Source organism: Arachis ipaensis, chromosome B6, assembly GCF_059453495.1.
Source record: "Arachis ipaensis isolate K30076 ecotype BB chromosome B6, ASM5945349v1, whole genome shotgun sequence".
Classification (NCBI taxonomy): Eukaryota; Viridiplantae; Streptophyta; class Magnoliopsida; order Fabales; family Fabaceae; genus Arachis; species Arachis ipaensis.
The window spans coordinates 21,032,427-21,055,803 of NC_142441.1; the positions used below are offsets into that span (position 1 = coordinate 21,032,427).

The 23,377-nt window shown below is 38.3% G+C and overlaps 1 pseudogene across 1 annotated transcript; it reads right to left on the reverse strand.

The window, feature by feature from the left end:
• Positions 1–2,496: 2,496 nt before the first annotated feature.
• Positions 2,497–23,377, reverse strand: LOC107646112 (uncharacterized; annotated as a pseudogene). Its single transcript, XR_015885973.1, has 15 exons — positions 22,753–23,377; positions 21,861–22,428; positions 21,407–21,680; positions 21,064–21,157; positions 20,392–20,601; positions 19,917–20,307; positions 18,357–18,496; positions 18,181–18,275; positions 18,018–18,074; positions 17,515–17,653; positions 16,665–17,371; positions 15,014–15,064; positions 13,307–14,448; positions 12,229–13,039; positions 2,497–12,152 (listed from the first exon to the last, which is right to left on the reverse strand). The product of XR_015885973.1 is annotated as an uncharacterized LOC107646112 (transcript).

Here is a 23,377-nt window from a genome sequence, read left to right on the forward strand (position 1 = left end):
ACGCCCCGACGTCACAATCATCTTCAGATGTGAATACCGTTGCTTATTGCGACGCTCAGACTGCTCATAACGCCACTGATTACGGCGCTCCATTTGTTCAAGGCGCTCAAAAAGGCGGTGCACAACATGGTAGACTGGATGAGAAGCGGATGATGGTGCTGCGGAGGCAGGTGGTGCTGCGGAGGCAGGTGGTGCTGCGGAGGCAGGTGGTGCTGAGGTGCTGAAGATGCTGCTGAGGATGTGGCTGCATCAGTAGAGATAGTAGTAGTAGTAGGTGGTCTGTGGCCTAGAGGTTCGAACCGCTTGCCATAAGGACTAACCTTCTTGCAGTCGGCAATCGGTGGTCTCTCATCCTCTAGCTCTTAAGGCACCTCAGCTCGACGAGCCATCTAGGTGATCAAATAAGGAAATGGCAGGGTCCTTCTGACATGAACTCTAGACATGTACTTTCTGATGAGCCTTGGAAGGTATAGGTCCTTTCCTTCCATGACGCACCCAATAAGAATGATCATGGCAACGGGCACTTCTGACTAGTACTAGGCATAACATAATTACTCAATATCTGTTGCCACAGCCTAGCCTCATCATTGAGATAAATAATCTTTATACCCCGTGGAGTTACCTTTGACTTTCCCATAACCCACATAACATCAGGATCAATGGCTATGGTATACCAGACAGCATCCCAATCAAAACTCATGAATCTAATAGACTCCTTGGCCTTCTGAAAACTACCTGTATCATCTGTTTTAGGATGGAAGTGGAGAATATCCTCTAACGCCTCCTCTGTGACTAAGATCTGCTTTCCCCTAAGCTACACTGCATCAAGGGTCGTCCTATAATAGTTAGAATAGAACTCACAGACCCATGATGCATTTACCTCTGTCAGATCTCTATCCAGAAACACCTAACTTCTCTGTTTGATCTGATGTTTAGTGTACTTCCTTAATTCGGTTGGTATTTTGAGCGTCCTTTTCAAGTAGAGGTGTCGTTTTTTCCGCAAAGACCGAAAACTTGAGTCCACAGTAAATATTGGCAAATTTGACTGGGTCTTTAACAGGCACAAGTTGATTAGCTTTTTCTTGATCAGTAAAGTTCTTTTCATGCCAAGATTCATCCGATAGAACATCTGACAGAGCGACGGATGACTGTCCTCTCTTCCTCTTACCAGAGCTGGCCTTAGCCTTGCCTTTTCCTTTCTTGTCAGACATCTTGAAAAACAAAATTCCCAGGATACAGATTATCAAATTAAAGCAAAGAAACAAAAAGGCAAACAATATGCAAGCATTACGAGCAGTAGATAGGCAAAAAAGGAGTTGAAGCTAACACATGAAGTGAGTCAGAAAGAGATAAATCCTTGGAATGAAAAAAATGTAGGATTCAAAGAAATCAATCAGAAATCACAATCCAAGAATTTATACAATGAAATCTAGAATGCTTGTTTGTTTAGAAACAAGTATCATGCCTTGAAAGGAATTAAAAGAGTTACTTTGAAAAAGAGTTAAAACGAAAAAGAAAAGTGAAAAAGTCAATTTAGTTAAAAGTTAGGAACTACATTACCATGCCACTAATTCTAACATACTTCTCCAACTTTTAACTAAATTGACTTTCTCACTTTTCTTTTTCGTTTTCACTCTTTTTCAAACTAACTCTTTTAATTCCTTTCAAGGCATGATACTTGTTGTTTCTTAACAAACAAGCATTCTAGATTTCATTGTATAAATTCTTGGATTGTGATTTCTGATTGATTTCTTTGATTCCTACCTTTCTTTCATTCCAAGGATTTATCTCTTTCTGACTCACTTCATGTGTTAGCTTCAACTCCTCTTTTGCCTGCTCGTAATGCTTGCATATTATTTGCCTTTTTGTTTCTCTGCTTTAATTTGATAATCTGTATCCTGAAAATTCTGTTTTTTAGGATGTCTGACAGGAAAGGAAAAGGCAAGGCTAAGGCCAACTCCGATAAGAGAAAAAGAGGACAGTCATCCGTCGCTCTGTCGGATGTTCTATCGGATGAATCCTGGCGTGAAAAGAACTTTACTGATCAAGAAAAAACTAATCAACTTGTGCCTACTAATGACCCAATCAAATTTGTCATTTACTGTGAACTCAAGTTTCCGGTCTTTGCGGAAAAACGGCACCTCTACTTGGAAAGGACGCTCAAAATACCAACCGAATTAAGGAAGTACACTGAACATCAGATCAAACAGAGGTTGGGTGTTTCTGGATAGAGATCTGACAGAAGTAAACGCATCATGGGTCCGTGAGTTCTATTCTAACTATTATAAGACGACCCTTGATGCATTGCAGCTTAGGGGAAAGCAGATCTTAGTCACAGAGGAGGCGATAGAGGATATCCTCCACTTCCAGCCTAAAACAGATGATACAGATGGTTTTCAGAAGGCCGAGGAGTCTATTAGATTCATGAGTTTTGATTGGGATGCTGTCCGGCGTACCATAGCCATTGATCCTAATGTTCCGTGGGCTATGGGAAAGTCAAAGGTAAACACTAATACTTTCATTAATTCATGAAGAACAGCAGAGCTCCGCACCTTAATCTATGAGATGTAGAAACTCCACCGTAGAAAATACATAAGAGAAAAATGTCTTGGCATGGCCGTGTGGCCAGCCTCCAAATGTGAAAAATGACATAAGATCCGAATATAATAATAAAAAGTGTTATTTATACTAAACTAGTTACTAAGGATTACAGAAAATAAGTAAGTACTGATAGTGCAGAAACCCACTTCTGGAGCCCACTTTGCGTGTGCTTGGGCTGAGTATTGAGCTTTACACGTGTATAGGTCTTTTCTAGAGTTAAACGCCAGCTTGGATGCCAGTTCCGGCGTTTTACGCCAGAAAAGAGTCTCTGGCTAGCGTTTAACGCCAGTTTGGGCCATCAAATCTCGGACAAAGTATGAACTATTATACATTGCTGGAAAGCTCAAGATGTTAACTTTCCATCCCAATTGAGAACGCGCCAATTGAACTTCTGTAGCTCCAGAAAATCGCGTTTGAGTGCAAGGAAGTCAGAATCCAACAGTATCTGCAGTCCTTTCTTAGCCTCTGAATTAGATTTTTGCTCAGGACCCTCAATTTCATCAAAAAAATACCTGAAATTACAAAAAAACACACAAACTCATAGTAAAGTCCAGAAATGTGATTTTTACATAAAAATGTAATATAAAGTAACTAAAACATACTAAAAACTACCTAAAAATAATGTCAAAAAAGCGTATAAATTATCCGCCCATCACAACACCAAACTTAAATTGTTGCTTGTTCTCAAGCAACCAAAAACAAAATAAGATAAAAAGAAGAGAAAATACAATAAATTTCAAAAATATCAATGAAAATTAGTTTTAATTAGATGAGTGGGACTAGTAGCTTTTTGCCTCTGAATAATTTTGGCATTTTTCTATCCATTGAAATTCAGAATTGTTGGCCTCTTTAGGAACTCAGAAATACAGATGTTATTGATTTTCCTAGTTAAGTTCTTTTTTATTCTTGAACACAGCTACTTTATGAGTCTTGGCCATGATCCTTAGCATTTTGTTTTCCAGTATTACCAACGGATACATAAATGCCACGGACACATAACTGGGTGAACCTTTTCAGATTTTGACTCAGCTTTGCTAGAGTCCCCAGTTAGAGGTGCCTAGAGTTCTTAAGCACACTCTTTTACTTTGGATCACGACTTTAACCACTCAGTCCCAAGCTTTTCACTTGAACCTTCATGACACAAGCACATGGTTAGAGACAGCTTGATTTAACCACTTAGGACAAAATTTTATTCCTTTGGGCCCTCCCATCCATTGATGCTCAAAGCCTTGGATTCATTTTACCCTTGCCTTTTAGTTTAAAGGGTTATTGGCTTTTCGCTCTTGCCTTTTGGTTTAAAGAGCTATTGGCTTTTCCTACTTGTTTTTTCTTTTTTTTTTTTTTTTTTTGCAAGCTTTTGTTTTTCACTGCTTTTTCTTGTTTCAAGAATTAATTTTATGATTTTTCAAATTACCGATAACATGTCTCTTTTTTCATTATTCTTTCAAAAGCCAACTTTTCTTAATTCCAACTTCAAATATGCACTGTTTATGCATACATTCAGAAAACAGAAAGTAGTGCCACCACATCAAAATAATTAAACTAATTTCAAGATAAAATTTGAAATTCATATACTTTTTGTTCTTTTTCAAATAAAAGCATTTTTTTTCATTTAAGAGAGGTGAGCGATTCATGGAATCATTCATAACTTTAAGACATAGACATAGACACTAATGATCATGTAATAAAGACACAAATATAGACAAAACATAAAGCATAGAAACGAAAAAAAGAAAAATAAGAACAAGAAAATTAAAGAACGGGTCCACCTTAGTGACGGCGGCTAGTTCTTCCTCTTGAAGATCCTATGGAGTGCTTGAGCTCCTCAATATCTCTTCTTTGCCTTTGTTGCTCTTCCCTCATGGCTCTTTGGTCCTCTCTGATTTCATGGAGGATAATAGAGTGCTCTTGGTGCTCCATCCTTAATTGCTCCATGTTGGAACTCAAATCTCCTAAAGAGGTATTGAGTTGCTCCCAATAGCTTTGTGGAGGAAAGTGTATCCCTTGAGGCATCTCAGAAATTTCTTGATGAGAAATTTTCTCGTGCTCTTGTTGAGTTCCATGAGCGGGCTCTCTTGTTTGCTCCATCCTCTTTTTAGTGACGGACTTGTCCTCTTCAATTAGGATGTCTTCCTCTATGACAATTCCCGCTGAATTGCATAGGTGACAGATGAGATGAGGAAAGACTAACCTTGCCAAAGTGGAGGACTTATCAGCCACCTTGTAGAGTTCTAGAGGTATGATCTCATGAACTTCCACTTCCACTCCAATCATGATACTATGGATCATGATAGCCCGATCCACAATTACTTCGGACCGGTTGCTAGTAGGAATGATAGAGCGTTGAATGAACTCCAACCATCCTCTAGCCACGAGTTTGAGGTCAAGCCTTCTCAATTAAACCGACTTGCCTTTTGAGTCTCTTCCATTGTGCTCCTTCCACACAAATATCTGTGAGGACTTGGTCCAACCTTTGATCAAAGTTGACCCTTCTAGTGAAAGGATGAGGATCTCCTTGCATCATTGGCAAGTTGAATGCCAACCTCACGATTTTCGGACTGAAATCCAAGTATTTTCCTCAAATCATTGTGAGCCAATTCTTTGGATTCGGGTTCATACTTTGATTATGATTCTTAGTGATACATGCATTAGCATAGAACTCTTGAACCATTAAGATTCCAACTTGTTGGATGGGGTTGGTAAGAGCTTCCCAACCTCTTCTCCGAACCTCACGTCGAATCTCCGAATATTCACTCTTTTTTAGCATGAAGGATACCTCGTGGATCACCCTTTTCTTGGCCACAACTTCATAGAAGTGGTCTTGATGAACCTTTGAGATAAATCTCTCCATCTCCCATAACTCGAAGGTGGAAGCAACTGCCTTCCCTTTCCTCTTTCTAGAAGTTTCTCTGGCCTTAGATGCCATTAATGGTTATGAAAAAATAAAAAGCAGAGCTTTTTCCCACACCAAACTTAAAAGGTTTGCTCGTCCTCGAACAAAAGAAGAAAGAAAGGAGGAGAAGAAGAATAAATGGAGGAGATAGAGGGGTGTTTTGAATTCGGCCAAAGGGGGTTTAAGTGTTTATGATGTGTGAAATTGAAGGTGGTAAAGAGGGGTATTTATAGGGTAAGAGAGAGGAAATTCGTGTAAGAAGGGGTTGGGTTTGGGAAGGAAATGTTTTGAATTTGAATGGTGAGGTAGGTGAAATTTTATGATGGATTTTTGGAAAATAGTGGATGGATGTGAGTGGTGAAGAGATTATGGAAAATAGGGTAGGACTTGATAGGTGAATAGTGTTTGGAAAATAGGTATTGATGTGATTAGTCAAGGGTATTTGGGGAAGAGTGTTATGAAAAAGTATGAAGAGGAGAGAAAGTGAATTGGAGTAGGTGGGGATCCTGTGGGGTCCACAGATCCTGAGATGTCAAGGAATTTTGGTCCCTGCACCTTTCTGGCATTTAAACGCCCCTGGACAGCCCTTTCTGGCATTTAAACGCCAATCTGCTGCCTTTCCTGGCGTTAAACGCCAAGCTGATGCCCTTTTCTGGCGTTAAACGCCAGTCTGTCTGCCAATTCTGGCGTTTAACGCCCAGAATGGCTTCTGTTGATCCTTCCATGAGAAATTTAGATGATTTCTCCATGAAGGATTATAGGTGTTTCCATGGGATTCTCCCATGTAATTCACCTCAACGATTCTCAGGGTCATAAGCTTCTCCTCCTTTTTCTTCTTTTGTTCGAAGACGAGCAAACCTTTTAAGTTTGGAGTGAAAAAAAGCTCTGCTTTTTATTTTTCCATAACCATTAATGGCACCTAAGGTTGGAGAAACCTCTAGAAAGTGGAAAGGAAAAGCAGTTGCTTCCACCTCCGAGTCATGGGAGATGGATAGATTCATCTCAAAGGTCCATCAAGACCACTTCTATGAAGTAGCCAAGAAAAAGGTGATCCTCGAGGTCCCCTTCATGCTCAAAAAGAGTGAATATCCAAAGATCCGACGTGAGGTTCGGAGAAGAGGTTGGGAAGCTCTCACCAACCCCATCTAACAAGTCAGAATCTTAATGGTTCAAGAGTTCTATGCTAATGCATGGATCACTAAGAACCATAATCAAAGTATGAACCCGAACCCAAAGAATTGGCTCACAATGATTCGAGAAAAATACTTGGATTTCAGTCAAAAAACCGTGAGGTTGGCATTCAACTTGTCAATGATGCAAGAAAATCCTCATCCTTTCACTAGAAGGGTCAACTTTGATCAAAGGTTGGACCAAGTCCTCACAGACATTTGTGTGAAAAGAGCACAATCGAAGAGAGACACAAAAGGCAAGCCGGTTCAATTGAGAAGGCCTGACCTCAAACCCGTGGCTAGAAGATGGTTGGAGTTCATCCAACGCTCTATCATTCCTACTAGCAACCGGTCCGAAGTAACTGTGGATCGGGCTATCATGATCCATAGTATCATGATTGGAAAGGAAATGAAAGTTCATGAGATCATACCTCTAGAACTCTACAAGGTGGCTGACAAGCCCTCCACTTTGACAAGGTTAGCATTTCCTCATCTCATCTGTCACCTATGCAATTCAGCGGGAATTGTCATAGAGGAAGACATCCTCATTAAAGAGGACAAACCCATCCCTAAAAAGAGGATGGAGCAAACAAGAGAGTCCGCTCATGGACCTCGGAAGCAACTGCCTTCCCTTTATACGCTTTTTTTACGAAAACTTGGTGCACGAAATTGTGATCACACTTTTCACAACTCCGGTACAACTAACCAACAAGTGCACTGGATCGTCCAAGTAATAAAACCTTACGCGAGTAAGGGGTCGATCCCACGGAGATTGCCGGCTTAAAGCAAGCTATGATCATCCTGTAAATCTTAGTCAGGCGGATTCAATTGATTATGAGTTTTGATAATTGAAAGATAAATAAAACATAAATTAAAATAAAGATACTTATGTAATTCATTGGTAGGAATTTCAGATAAGCGTTTGGAAATGCTTTGTTGCTTTTGAACATCTGCTTTCCTATTGTCTTCATCCAATCATGCGTGCTCCCTTCCATGGCAAGCTGTATGTTGGTGGATCATCGTTGTCAATGGCTATCATCCGTCCTCTCAGTGAAAATGGTCCAGGCACGGCTTCTATACGGCTAATCATCTGTCGGATCTCTCGTCTCGGATGAAGAATACCAGGCACAGCTACCGCACGGCTAATCATCTGTTGGTTCTCACTTGTGTCGGAATAGGATCTCTCTATCTTTTTGCACACTGTCACTGCGACCAACATTCGTGAATATGAAGCTCATTTGTTCTAGCCTTTACCATAAAGGTTCTGATCTCTGTGAGTTCGACTGCTCTGTTGTCAGGAGATGCAAGTCAAAGTCACGAACCAGAGGCCTAAGAGATTATACTCCAGCTGTCGTCCAATGACTACGTTGAACATCATATAGACTGCTTGTGGTTGTCAGGCACGCAGATCTTGGCTAAGTGAGTAATGAAGATAGTAGATGATTGTCACGGGTCACCCCTTCATTCTGACTTAACTGATTGTCACGGGATATAAAGATTATTTATCTCAATGATGAGGCTAGGCTGTGGCAACAGATACTGAGTAATTATGTTAGGCCTAGTACTCACGAGTCAGAAGTGTCCGTTGCCATGATCATCCTTATTTGGTGCGTCATGGAAGGAAAGGACCTGTACTTTTCAAGGCTCATCAGAAAGTACATGTCTAGAGTTTATGTCAGAGGCACCTTGCCATTTCTTTATTTGATCACCCAGATAGCTCGTCGAGCTGAGGTGCCTTGCGAGCTAGAGGATGAGAGACCACCGATTGCCGACTGCAAGAAGGTTATTCCGCACGGCAAGCGATTCGGACCTCTAGGCCACAGACCACCTACTATTACTACTTCTATTGATGCAGCCACATCCTCAGCAGCACCTGCAGCACTACCTGCTTCCGCAACACCATCATCTGCTTCTCAGTCAGTCTACCATCTTGTGCACTGCCTTTTTGAGTGCCTTGATCAAATGAAGCGCTGCAATGAGCGACATTATGAGCAGTCTGAGCGTCGCAATAAGCGACGATATTCACATCTGAAGCTGATTGTGACGTCGAGGCGTACTGACATCTCCTCTGAGCCTGACACACCCTCGGAGCACTCTGAGGAGGAGGAGGAGGATGAGGAAGAGGCGACTCAGCCTGAGCACCCTATAGAGCCACAGGCACCTGCACAGCCACAGCCGACAGAGCCAGCGGCACATCCTTTGACAGGAGACGATAGAGATGCAAGCGATGATCCTTCACACCCAGTTTGACTGAGAGCATCGAGGACGATGCTGTGCTTTAAGTGTTGGAAGGTCACCGTCTCTGGCGGATTATATTTTAGTGAACCATTTCAGACTTTGTTCTATTTTGCTTTATTTTGTATTTTGCTTTATTTTATTTTTCTTTTAGTACTTGCACATTTCTATTTTATTGTACTTCTGTTTACTTTTACTTTGTTGCATTTTGCACTTTGGACTTGTATATATCTTGGATATTTAGCTTGAATTGCACTTTTAGTTTATTAGTTGTGATGTGAAAAAATATGGATTATTAAGTTTAGTTTACCCTTTTGGCATATGAGAAATTGATTTTATTGAAAATAGAGATAAACTAAAAACTTTTAGCTTTTCATAATCATAACATCTCATATATATATATATAATAAATGTTGGTCAATTGATGAAATTTGCAAGGAATGTATTTTTTCTTAGAAAAGGCATTTAAGATTCACATTGATTTGAGTTAAAACTTTTTGTAACTTGCATTATATATATGATTGGAATATGATTTTTGAGCTAAGAACACACAACCCGTGAGTTTTTTAGCTTAATTACATGGTTACATTATTTAACCATGATTTTTATTCTTGTGTGTTTTCTTCTCCATGATTGCAAGCTTGAGTTTGTTCCATTCTATATGTCAATTATTTAGTGTATGTTCATGCTTATATGTGATTGAGGCCATCATTTAATATTAGCTCACTTATCCCAAATAGCCTATCATTTCAACTACCCTTGTTTGCTACTTTAAACATTTTAATCCCCATTTGTTCTTTATATTACCACATCACTAGCCTTAAGCGAAAAAATAAATAATTACCCTATTTGAATCTTTGGTTAGCTTAAGATAGAGATTGTGTGTCAACTAAGTGTGAAAAAATGTGGGACCTATGGTTAATGAGAATATGTTTTTACTTATATTGACAAATATTAAAATTTTAGGTGTCTACTCATGTGAAAGCAGAAAAACATATGCATTGGTATATTATTAAAAAAATTAAAAAAAAAAAGAGAGAATAAATGAATAGGAAAATAAAATTATCCCGATGTTAAGTTCAATAAAAAGATCAATGCATATGTAATGAAATTAAAAATTGATACATGAGTGTGTGAAAATATGTAAAAGTAAGATTTTGGGTAGCTAAGCTTAATTTTAAAATTGTATAGTTTGTATGTGTTAGGTGAGAACTTAAGTTAGTCAAAGATTCATATGATAGCTCACTTGGCCACATATATACCCTCGTTCTTACTTTAGCCCCATTACAACCTTGAAAAGCTCTCATGATATTTGCATTTGTACACTTGATAATTGTTGATTGATTACATGAAGAACGAAGTTCTAGAAAGCATGACTAGAGGAGATTTGAGTGGTTTAATCCCAAACACTTGAGTGATTAGAGTGCATATACAAATTCAGGGAGGGTTCAATTGCTCATTTTCATATGTCCATATTTGATCATTGCTTGTCTTGCAAGTTTGTCCACTTGTGAACTCTTTTGATTAACTCAACTCAATTATGAATGCGCTTTGATATGATTGATTTAGTCCTTGATTGTGCATATATGATTTCTTAGAAATTTAACTCACTTTAACCATATATATATATATATATATATATATATAGTACTTAGAATAGCATAATGCATGTAGATAGCTTGCATCTAGATAGGTTGCATTGCATAAGTTCTACCATTTTGCCTTCACTCTTTTGGTTCTCTTAAACTTAACATGAGGACATGCTAATGTGTAAATGTGAGGAGATTGATAAACCCCATTTTTAGGGTTTATCTTGTACTTATATTAGTAGATTTTATCCATTATTCTCGTACTTATGCATATAAATTGCGTGTTACATTTTCCTTCCTAATTCAGTGATATAGTTGAAAACATGTTTTCTGGGCCTTAAAACTGTCAATTTTAATTACCTTTATTACCATTCGATGCCGTGATCTATGCGTTAAGTGTTTTCAGGCTTTATAGGACAAGAATGGCTTAGAAGATGGAAAGGAAGCAAGCATAAGTGGAAGAAACGCAAGAAAATAGTGTTTTGAGATGCTGACATGGCGCGGAAGGCATGCGACGCGTACACGACTGAAGCGTACGCGTGACAAGAATTTTTTGCCAAACGACGCGTACGCGTGACGCGCCACGTGCAGAAATTGCAGAAAGCGCCGGGGACGATTTCTGGGCTTCTTTTGTCCCAGTTCCAAACCCAAGAACACAGAATAGAGGCTGCAGAGTAGGAAAATCAATCATTCATTCCTTCATACAACATTCATTCGGATAATTTTAGGTTTTAAATGTAGTTTTCTAGAGAGAAAGAGGCTAGGTTTAGGATTCTTATTTTCATTCCTTTTCAATTTCAGATTTCTATCTTAGTTTAATTTAGTTTCTCTTCTACTTTTATTTGTCTTAGCATTCTAGTTTATTTATTTACCTTATTGATTACTTTGTGTTGTTACTTTAGTTTATAAATTCTCATGTTAGATTTGATTTTCTATTTAATGTAATTTGAGGTATTTCATATTTATGATTGTTTTCTTCAATTTATCTTATTAATGCTTTCAATTGGTTGTTTGAATTTTATTATCTCTTATTGCTTTTCTATGCTTTTATGTTGTACCTTCCAAGTGTGATATAAAATGCTTGGTTGAATCTTAGTGTAGATTTCTCTCATTTGGGTTTTGGTTGAGTAATTGGAGACTCTTGAGTTATCAAACTCTTTTGTTGACTGATAATTGAAATTTGCTAGTTGATTTTGATCCCTCTAAAACTAGTCTTTCCTTAGGAGTTGACTAGGACTTGAGAAATCAAATTAATTTATCCTTTTAACTTTCCTTCATAGTTAGAGGTTAACTAAGTGAGAGCAATGGACAATTTTCATCACAATTGATAAGGATAACTAGGATAGGACTTCTAATTTTCATACCTTGCCAAGAGTTCTTAGTTATTAATTTAATTTCTTGCCATTTTATTTCCTTGTTCCTTATTTCAAAAATCCAAAAAGATAATTTTCCACAACCAATAATAAACTACACTTCCCTGCAATTCCTTGAGAGACGATCCGAGGTTTGAATACTTCGGTTGATCAGCCCTGGCGACCTGACCTCTACCCTCTCCGGCGCCCTCCTGACCATGATCCACCAAGGGAGTCGCCGAGGAGTCCTTGCCACTCCCTTCAAAAAGGTTCATCAGCTCGGTCATAATAGTTTTCCCACCAGCCATGAAAACTGTAAGCAAAAACAAGACGTGAGCAAGGGAAAGGAAAACACTAAACAAAAATACAAGTAGAAACAAAGGACTCACCAACATAAGACTGACCAGTTTTCCGATCCCCATAACTATATAAGTGTTAAGATTTTTCTCGCCAAAAATAGCCAACAGGACATCGGCAATATTACGCTCTTCCAAGTTCAACCAATCATAGGAAATTTTGATCAAGTAATCGGACCCCGCCCCAAAACTCCACTAGGTCGGGATCCGTCTTTCCCCTTCCGCAATAAGCCAGAAAGGTTGATGGCCCTCAACCGGTCTGACTTTAAAGAAAGTTGATTTGAAGCCATGAAAAGAGTCCTCAAAAAGGCCAAAGATCCTACGACCTTGTTGAGCCCTAAAAGACATATACCCATTCTTCTTTTTCCCCTCCCGAGAAGGGTTGGTAAGAAGGAAGAAGTAAAGAAAAACATTCACGGAGACAGGATCTCCAAGAACTCGCAGGCCATCTCAAAACAACGAATAGCGGCCCAACTATTCGGGTGCAGCTGCGACAGAACAACGTCGCACCGGTTCAGCAAACCCATTACAAAAGGAGAAAAAGGAAGACGAACTCCCAGGGAAGTAAACATGGGTCTATAAACCCACAACCAATCAACCACGCACGGAGATGCCAAGTTTTTTTGGCGAACACATTCTCGGTCAGCAGGGACATAAACCTGATAGAGCGCCTCCTCGGGACCCCCTCCGCACAAGAGCCCAACCTGACAAAGCTCTTGGAGGCTCTCGCGGGTAACCCTGGACAGGGTATCCTTCACCTCGGAAGTAACCCAGGCATAGTGGTCGACCAGATCAGCTAACGGCCGCTGAGCCATGTTCAAAACCACAGGACGCTCGGACATACCTACAATGGGGGCACCACTCAGTCAGCACGGGAGGTCGGAAACTCTAAAAACAATTTAAAAAAAAAGCTACAATTCCCTGAACCACCCCCATGCACCCTTATACTAACCCAAAACTTAATCAAAAGCTAAAATAAAACACCCAGTGGCACCCCCTCTAAAAGAAGACGCAGCCAAAAACAAACAAAACCCAAGCATGCACAAAGAAAAACGCACAAGGGAAAGCCAAAGGAAAACAAAAAGCAGGGAAAGCTGTAAAAACAACATACCAGAAAAATGCAGGAAGAGTCCACAGAAAATCAAAACAGGAATTCGAAGATCGAAGCAGCAGATTGAAACAACAGCAAGAATACTGAAGCAACAGCAAAAAAAAAAGGAGAAGAATGGAAGCAACAGTGATAAGAGAAAACAGAAGAAGAAAAGAAAAGTAAAGAAGAAGTTATAAAATAAAAAGGGCAGGCCCAAAGACATAAACCGTCGAGAGGAGCGCCGAAAGACAGGGGCACAACCGTCATTTCACGCAACTTTCAATTCATGAAATAATGGCCATTTAATGCCCAGCACAGAAGCTAAGGAGACAGTCCCAAGGGAAAAACAAGCCAGCCACGCGTGAACACAGACGTTATCAACAAACTCCGGGAAAAGAAGACACGTCCTGATGCAGTGAGTAAATCAAACACGCCCAGCCCCGAGCTCCAAACCTCGAGGCCGACACGTTGGGGGCACTGTTACGGACTGCCACAGTCCAGCCCGCCTACCCGACGGGTCAGACCACCACCACCGACCCAAGCTCCGAACCAGCCCCAACAGAGGCAACCTGACGGGTTGGTCCACCACACCCGACCCAAAGCACGCACAACTTGCCACAGCAGCTCAAGTCACCACGCCTAGCAACCGGTCGGGTCGGTACCCTTGAGGCAGCACCCGAGACCCCTGACCCGGAAGCTAGAACGACCTGACCTCCACATGGACTAGGACAACTCATAGAAGCTTCCTGGCCAGTGGGCTAGGTCACCTATGAGCCCACCCAACACAGTATATAAGGGGAGAGGTCAGCTCTCCCCCCAAAGTATGTGACATCTTATCTAATATGGCTATTGCCTCGTATGGACACTGACTTGATCGTCGGAGTGTCCTTGTAGGTGGCCACCCCCTCCTCCCGTCCACGCTGTCTCCGACGTCACTATCTTCCAGCTGACACCTCTACTCCCGCTCCAAATCCACTCAAGGCCTCACCCGCTCATTCTCTCCGCACCACCCGACCCATTGAGCACCCAAGATCCCTTAGGTAATAAGGAACAGAAGAAAATGTCTAATGTGTCCTAAATTTCAGCAGAATAATGTAACCTTTTTCCCATGGTAGAGCTGTTGTTCGGTTTGATTGGAGCATCAAAATTTGGGTTGTGCTAGCCTACATGATAGACTAGGTTAGCTTTTTTAACTTTTCAAGAGAAGGCATCAAAAATCAAAGCAGCAGACTAGCAGGGGTTAAGTGCTTGTTTGGACGTTATTAAATCGATAGAAAAATAACTTTTTCAATGAGAAAAGATCTTTTTTTACTTTTTAGTATTTGGCGAATTCCTAATAGTAAAAGTAAAAGTACTAGAAAAATAAAAAAAATACTTTTGAGAAACTACAATTTACATATTTTTTTAAAAGATCTTTTTTTAAAAAATATATATTTTTACATAATAAATAAACAAAAAGTACTTTTATCTTATTGTACCCAAACATAATTAATAGATAAAAAGATCGTTTTACATGAGATATCCAAACATAAAATTACTTTTACTTTTCTAAATGATCTTTTTAAAAAAAATAATTCGAAAAAATATATTTTCTTAGAAACTCACCCAAACAAACCCTTAAATCTGTTTGTTATCAAAGAATCAAAAAATCAAAGTAACAAAATATGACTTTCCAAAGTACAAGTGACAGTATAAAAAGAATTTAAAAGTATGGTTTAAGATAAATACCTTGCATATTACTATTTGTCAAGACGATCCTATAACCAAATCTTACAAATTCTGTACACAGAAAAGTAGCAGGGTTAAATGTGTTTTTTATCAATTTGTTATTTGCATTGGTTAAGTGTGTTTTCTTGAATTATTAAATCTAATTTTGCTAAGTGCTTAAGGTGATTGATCAAACAAAACAAAACAAATTGATATAGAAAACGAAATATTCAAACAAAAGAAACTTTGAGCACACAATAACACAATAAGAAATCAATACTCTATTATTGTTAGGCCGGAAAGAATGATTACCCCTGCATGAATGTGCTTTTGAAAAACCATTTCTAATTATATCTAAAGGCATTTTCGTTGCAAAGGTAATTGATTCACGGTTTCTTCGAATTTATTGACAAAATAAAAAATCAATATCATATATTTAACAAACATGAATTTTATAAATGTGTTTAAGATTACAATTTTTATCGTAATTTAAAAGTATAAAATACATAATATATCTATTAATGTAAATAATTGTAATAAGTAATATATACACGAGCCGCTAAACTTACTCAAGCACAAGCTTAGCTCATTTAATATACAAGCTCAAATTCTGGCTCAAACTCGCTTACAAGCTCACAAACTGACTTAACTCACTTCCATCCCTAACTACAAGGCAGATGATAGAGGTGTACATGGACTGAATCGAGCTCGGTTTTTTTATACCCAGACCTAACCCAAACATTTTATCGAGTATATTTTGACCCGACTCTAAATAGACCTGAAACAAATAGGGTTAAATCGGGTCTATTCGATATAAAATTAGTATATACAAATTTGTAAATTTTATATAGTAAGTTAATAAAACTTTACTTTTAAAATTAAACTTAACAAATGTTATATAATATTTATACCAAAATAAATTATTTTAAATAAAAAACAATACCATATAATATAAAAAATATTAATTTAAGTATAAAAATATAATATTTCATTACTAATTTCACTCAAATATACATTTTAATTATAAAATATAATTTCTGACTGGCCGGGTCGCTGAAGCATGACCCAAACCCGACCCAAAAGTAACAAGTTGAAAATGACAAACCCGAACCCGAAAACTATCTGGGTTCCGGATCAGGCCAGGTGTTGAACACCCCTACTAGAAGATTGCCATGCCACTACACTTGCATTACCCTGGGCACTTTTTTTGACCAACCAATCAGCAATCATGTTAGCTTCTCTTTGGATCAACACAAACCGGACCTCTCATTCTCTTTGTTGCTTCAACTCAAACACTTAGGCTACATTTGGTTTTAAGAACAGGACACAAAAGACAGAGACACAAAAATTGGTGTTTTTATATTTTGTTTGGTGATAAATTGAATATATGATGGAACAAACAATAAAAAGTCCCAATGTCAAACGTGCTAAACTTTTTACAGCTGCACTAATCATATGTGAAGTTTCTCCACCAAGACCCCCAGCAATCTGAGCTCATGAAAATCTCACAAAATCATTACCCAATGAGGGAGAAATATAAAAAAAAAGTGTTCAAGACTAAAGAGTGATGAGTTAATACTAATACTGTACATCACATCAAATAGAGTATGCGCAGGTGATATTGATTATTAAAAAACTAATGAAGATGTAAAAGCACAAGTTAGATATTTACCTTGTCAAAAAACTCGTGGATTATTTTTTCTCTGTTCCCACCTCTTTCCTCATCTCCAAGTACATGGCCTATTTGGACAATTATTTCACAAGCCCTGTTTCTGGTTTTTTTATTAGCCTGCAAAGATACTATTCCAAATTTAGCACCACAGCAGCCTTATGAAGGTGAATTAAGAAACCATTTTTCGGGTGAATCTCGTATCTGTTCCAAACAACATTCCCGAGTGCTCCATATTGAAAAACACGTTGAAGAATAATCCCCTACTGCTCATTGACACGATCAACCCAAGAACAGAGACAACATACTATAAAAACAACAGTGGGACCGACTAGGTAGTACTGAATTTGACGGGTGCAAAGACCAAAAAGAAGAAATAATATAAATACACTGACAGAACAAATATTTTATTCAAAAACCAATGTCCACAACATTTGTATTGATAGAAAAAGACCAAATACACATTCATGAATAATATTTATCAATGCACTGTTGCAATGGCTCACATTTGGTATGCAAATAAAACACAACACACGTGAATAATGTTGCTTATACCTACATAAACTGGAGGAGGGGAATGTCAGTTGAAGACATTGCATGCCAACTCATTTTGCTACATTCTAGAATTAACACATTACCTCTTTAACAGCAATGATTATTTCGACAAGGAAAACTTCAACATCTTTTCTCCACAATTCCTCCAAACTATCCTGCAGGAAATGCATGCTTTTACATTATTTATGCTCACACAGTCCTGCCAGGTGATGCAACAAACTCTACAGCTTATCAGATGCATCATGAGAAAAATAACTCAAGGTAACAAACAAAGAAGCAAAAGCACATCTTTTAATACCTTTGACTGAAGCATGAATTATTAAGAAGTAAAGGCAATCAAGTCTGTGACGCTTGGCAGAAAAATGGCATGAATGAAGAATTTCAACCATCAGCTCAAACAGTTCCTTCGACTTTGAAGAAACAAAACTATCTGAACTCTGTCCAGAACAACACAAAGCAGAAAGTTTAAGCCAAATTAAATTAGTAACTAACACTATATCAAAGAAAATATCTTCACAAAATGGAAATAGCCCAGCAGTAAAAACACCAACTAAAGTTAGTTTGCCGTGCTCCAAGAAAGAAAACATATAGTGGTGAAATATCTAAGAAATACTCCAACTTAACCATTAGAGAGGTAACCTATCTTTCAACAATATTATGCATCCCCATAAATAACAACACTAATTGAAGCATTGTAGCTAGAGTAATACAGCATCAATACCTTTTATGAATATGCTTTAATCACATCAACCCACACTTTTTAGGTTAACCAGGAAACCAAATAAAATGTGTATAGACTACCTTGAGAATGATTGAAAGTGCTTTATATGCCTTCTTCTGCATGAGACCTTCGGCGTCCTGCAATTAATAAAAACTATAATACTTCTAACTTCAAATGTGAAAGGGGGTTGCAGGTACTACTATAATAGAATGAAGTTAAATACACCATGAGTCTTAGTCAGACCATTAATGCTGCCTTTATTGCATGATACAATGCATGAATCCCTTCAGCTGTTAAACCAGGCAACAGGGAAACTACAAAATCAACATACTGTTGCCCTGGGATAGAAAGAAATATGTTACAACTTTACGAAGTACATCCATATATACACAATTAAAGAAATAGATGACTATGTGTACTTGATAACTAATGCAGAATTCTCAGAGTTGTCTACTCTGCCGGCCTCTTCAAGGCGTCGTTCAATCCCACTCATTCTGCGGATGAGTAAATTCCACACAACTGTCTTGTCTGCCATGGAAGCAATATCACCAATAGTACGCTGCAAATGGACAAAAATCCATCTCTATAAACTCGTTGCATGAGCTAAATGTAACAAATAAATTATATATTCAATTCAAAGACAATGAAGAAGCTCAAGACAAGTCCACTTAGTATAATCATTAAATGGTACAGCATACAGTGAAATAGGAAAACCAAACTACTTATTTCTAGAAAGACTAAACGATTAAATATCAGTATACAAAACGCATGCTTTCATTTTCACACTGGTGGAGGGAGATTTTTTTGCACTGACATGTGATGGGTTTAGTAGAGTTTCTGCTTTTCAAAAGTTGTTTTTTTTTTTTTTCTTGTTTTTTCAAGTATGGCTTATCAAAGGTTGTAGCAAATATTTTTGTAAAACAAAATGTAACAACTAGTATCTGAGGTAGTGAAGTTGAGAAAACAAAACAGCAAGACAAAATAAAAGAGTGAAGCAAGATGATCTCACTCAATTTGCTGATATAGAAGAAAGAAATACAAGAAAGAAAAGATAATGGCTGTGATGTTAAGAGCCAGCCTCACTCTCCTAGCCTAGCCTTAATTCTTTCCAAAAGTCTGTCCCCCCCTTTCCCTATTTTGCTACTACTTATATTCTCCTCACTCCAATCATGAAAATCCATTAGAATCATCCCTACTGACCCTCTTTTACATTTTTCCCACTAACACTCATGATTCTCTTCCCTAGTCTTTCCTATTCTATCCTGCACTCCTTTCCTTCTAGTGTAATGTAAGGGCAGTGGAGAAATTTGCTTCCCTTTATGATTGGAAGCTTCTATTCCTAATATTTCATTCTTGCTTGGGTACGTAACACAAAATAAAATTGGCCTTCAATAAGTACAAGCTATAATAATAGTGTTTAGTAAAATTGCTTTGAAATTTAAAATGAATTTAATAAACAACAAATATAATGAGTTAGAATAAATCCAGATATTCATTAACATATAAAGTCATACTAGACTTTTTTATTTTGAAAAGTATGTCATAGGTCATTTCAAAAGAACTCCTAATTTTTAAAGATTGAAAGCACAAGCACGAGCACATGAACTTGTTTTTACTAAACAGTGTTAACTAATGCTTTTGAAAAGCTCAAATATTTCTCCAATAAACATACAGTCTCTGTTGCTCCTATCAAAGTGATTGTAGAGAAACCAAATTACACAAAATAAGTATTCCCCTATGAGCATTACATGGCAAACAAAGCATCGAAATATTCTAGAACAAATAAATTATGAAAATGATGAATATCACATGTAGCCAGCAGAGTAGAGGGAACTATCACAGACCCATTACATAAAACAGAATGTCTAATGTCTAATTATAAATTATCTTCTATGTTGCAATACACCCCTCATTTATGGATGCATAACTACTGCAAAAACGGCTTAACACTTAAGAAACAATTCCCAATTTATCAGTACCTGCAAACAACCACCGTCATCTTTTGAAGGCTTCAGGAATACATCTGCCAGAGCAACTAGCAAGTGCCTCGCAGATGACTTCAGCACATTCCAATTGTCCTTGGCAACCTGTTGCGAATAACAGACATGACCTTGTTTGTCCATATCTTGCCCATTAAAATCTGTGCTATTTGCTTTCACATCATTCTTGTTTTGCTGAATCAGTAGCTGCAAGCTATTGCATATTATTCCACAAACACCAGGTTCCTCTTTTATCTCTGAATAAATGCCCTTGTAGATTCACAAAACATTCAGCAGTGTCCACAGGATAGTTGCAAAATGATGGCAGCAAAGACCACAAAGAGTATGCAAGAGGATCTCCATTCCTTGATGAAATCTCTAGATCCTCAAGCTGCAAAACAGAGAAAGTAAGTAACGAAAATCTCTGCAGGAGACTAATACTGCAACTCATAATAAATAATAAATCGTTTCCCACCCTTTGAGCCGCCATCTCCCTTGTACGTTCAATCATGGGCAAAATTTCTTCTTTAAAATAATTTAATCGTGCACCAATATACTGTTTCAGAAAAGGAAACAGCCAGATATTTGCATCCAACAAGTCTTCAGCTTCCAAATTCAGAGGTATAAGGGACAACAGTCGTTCAGGTCCCATTGCAACAAGAGCTGATCCAAAGCATTCATGCAGCTACAAGATGTAGAATGTACTATACTTCAGTAATCAGTTGCCAAAGAAAATTATAATATAAAATATAGTTCCAGATTCTTGTCAACAACATACTAATGGGTGAATAGGCTACAAAAGGAACCGAGACAAAAAGGTTTGCTATCAATTCTTGAACAATCATAATAAGCATAGAAATCAACAGAAGTTTGTAGCACAGAGCCGCTATTCTGTTATTTGCTAAGGATGCAATCAGCAGCCATTGGCAGCACCAAATATCCCTAATAATATTAATTGCATGGGCAAACGAAGATTTCTAACCTAGAAACAAAATGGTTGCAAAAACCAACCCAGTCACTGTAAAGTTTCAAACCTTCAAAGATCATAATAGACTACAAAATATATCCAACTTTTTCCTGGTCAACACTAATGGAAAACCGTTAAAACTAAGATATAAGAGAATGTTGCAATAGTAACATAGCATACCTGCTTCTTAAAGAGAAAATCTTCTTCATGCAGCTTTTGCACATCTACCAAGTTTTTGAGTATTCCTCTCATAAAATAATGAGAACTTCTTCCTGTAATGATGATAGCAAAGTCCGAAATATAAGTAATTTGTGGTATATACATTATTTTAAGAACATGATTACAAAAAGTGACTCAAAACCAAACGTGGGACAAATATCAACAAATTAACCACACCATCCATGATTTAGACAAATTAAGTCATAATCATAATTGTTACATTAGAAATAATACTCCCTGGCCTCTCTTAGTCTAATCACCAACAAACAAAAGGTTTTCAGTGCAAGAAAGTGTGAGATCTGATAGCAAACAAAATACCTAATTTGTTAACATAGCTGAAACAACTTGTATTACTCTGTCCCAGACAGCAGTATAGTGATAATCAAGTAAGCTCTCAATAGTTGCACAGATTTTTTCAAAAATGGTTGGTCCTGAATTCCTAGGTTCTCTGTCATCACTGCAAGAGATCTGATCCACTCCCTGCTTAATCAAGCTTGCATCAATACAAGAATTAATCATGCTCTTAAAGGCATCAGTGGCTGCATATATTGCCTCTTCATGTTTAGATCCCAAAATATCTGCATATTCAAAGGAAAAAACAATACTTGAGGAGTACCTTCCGAAAAAGGTAAGCACATATGAACACACATGCATGCAGAAGTCATGGAACATGTGCACACAGAGAGCATTAAGAAGTACTGTGCAACATAATTAAATCAGTCAAAATGGAAAAGTGGATATGATATCTTAATTCTTACCTCTGAGAGCATAAAAAACAAGAGGGAGCTTAACCACACATATTTGCCTGTTGAGCAAATAAACTTTATTCATTTCAGTAGCCATCAAGGGAGCAATTAATGCCATTCCATCCCCAGATGTCTGATTTATGAGATAGAATGAGCAAGCGAGCATAACAACTCGAGAAATGGGTCGGGCAAAACTTCTGATGTTGGGTAAAGACAAAAGGAACTCAAGCCATCTGTTATGCGCCTTGTGATAAAGGTTGCTGCAAATCCAAGAGAGTTTTGTAGCACTTGAGAACGCTGGTCTTGTATTTCAGTGACACAAAGGGAAGGCTTTCTTTCAAAGCATCAAGAATATACAGAACCTGCTGGGCTCTCGTAGTTCCTTCACTTTCTTTCAAAGCATCAAGAATGTACAGAACCTGCTGGGCTCTTGCAGTTCCTTCACTGGCATTAGCATCTTCTCCACCAGTCAGCAGAAGTTTTGTGACTCCCTCACGTGCGGAGGCCAAGAGAGAAGATTTTTGCCTTTTTGGAAGTTTAGCAAGACGTCACGAAGCCACAAATAAGCTTGCCTTCTAACCTGTTAAAAGATTTAATTAGCAGACATAAGATCCAACAATGCACCGCAGTTTAGCAAGCGTTCAGTATCCTTATAATCAAAGAACAAAAGCAGAAATCTAAAAGCAGAACAGAAGCTATATGCAAGACCCAATCATAGGTAATGTACAATTCTTATTAGAACAGGTTCAACTAAGAACAAAAGTTGTAGGAACTTGGGGATATCGCCCACAACAATATCCTCATAAATATGAAACCTTTATCGTGGTATCCCTATCACTCCCATATCCATTGATTTTCACAAACTGAAAATTCGGTTTTTGGATTCACAGAGAAGCTAATATACCTTAGGTCGTGAATCGGTAAGGAATTCCAACGACACACTGTCCCTTCTAATCAACAAATGCGAAAGGAACTTCAATCCTGAAACCATGACACTCTCTGATAACACCAACGACCGAAGAACTCGCTCCACCAGCTCCAACAAGAACTCCCTCTTCTTCAGCACCGCAGCGGGCACTCTCGGAATGAGGAGGATATAACCGTGAGAAGGGCACCGGTGACGTGGCTGGGAGGGTTGGGTTCCACTGATATGCGGTCCAAGGAGGAGCATGCAGCGCCAAGTAAGCGACAGGTGAGGAGGGGAGATTTTGGTCCTTGAGCTCCTGACATGGCACCGATTACGGCGCAGAGGTGCAAGTGGCTTTCCTTGGGGGAACCGGAGAAGCGAGATAGGATTGTATCGCAGAAGTCACCGTTTGAACCTTCCCCAGAGAAGTACAGTGCATCCGTTTCGAAGTCGTCCATGTAGGATGATGCAATCTGATTAGTCGCCAGAAAGTGCAGTAAAACCCTAGCTCCGGTGGCAGCAGAGGTTTAGGGTTGGTGAGGTAAACCCACAGATGCGTTTTGCCTTTTGGTAAATTAAGAAGACTAGAAGCCTTTTCTGTAAATCAAAAAGAAGCACTCAA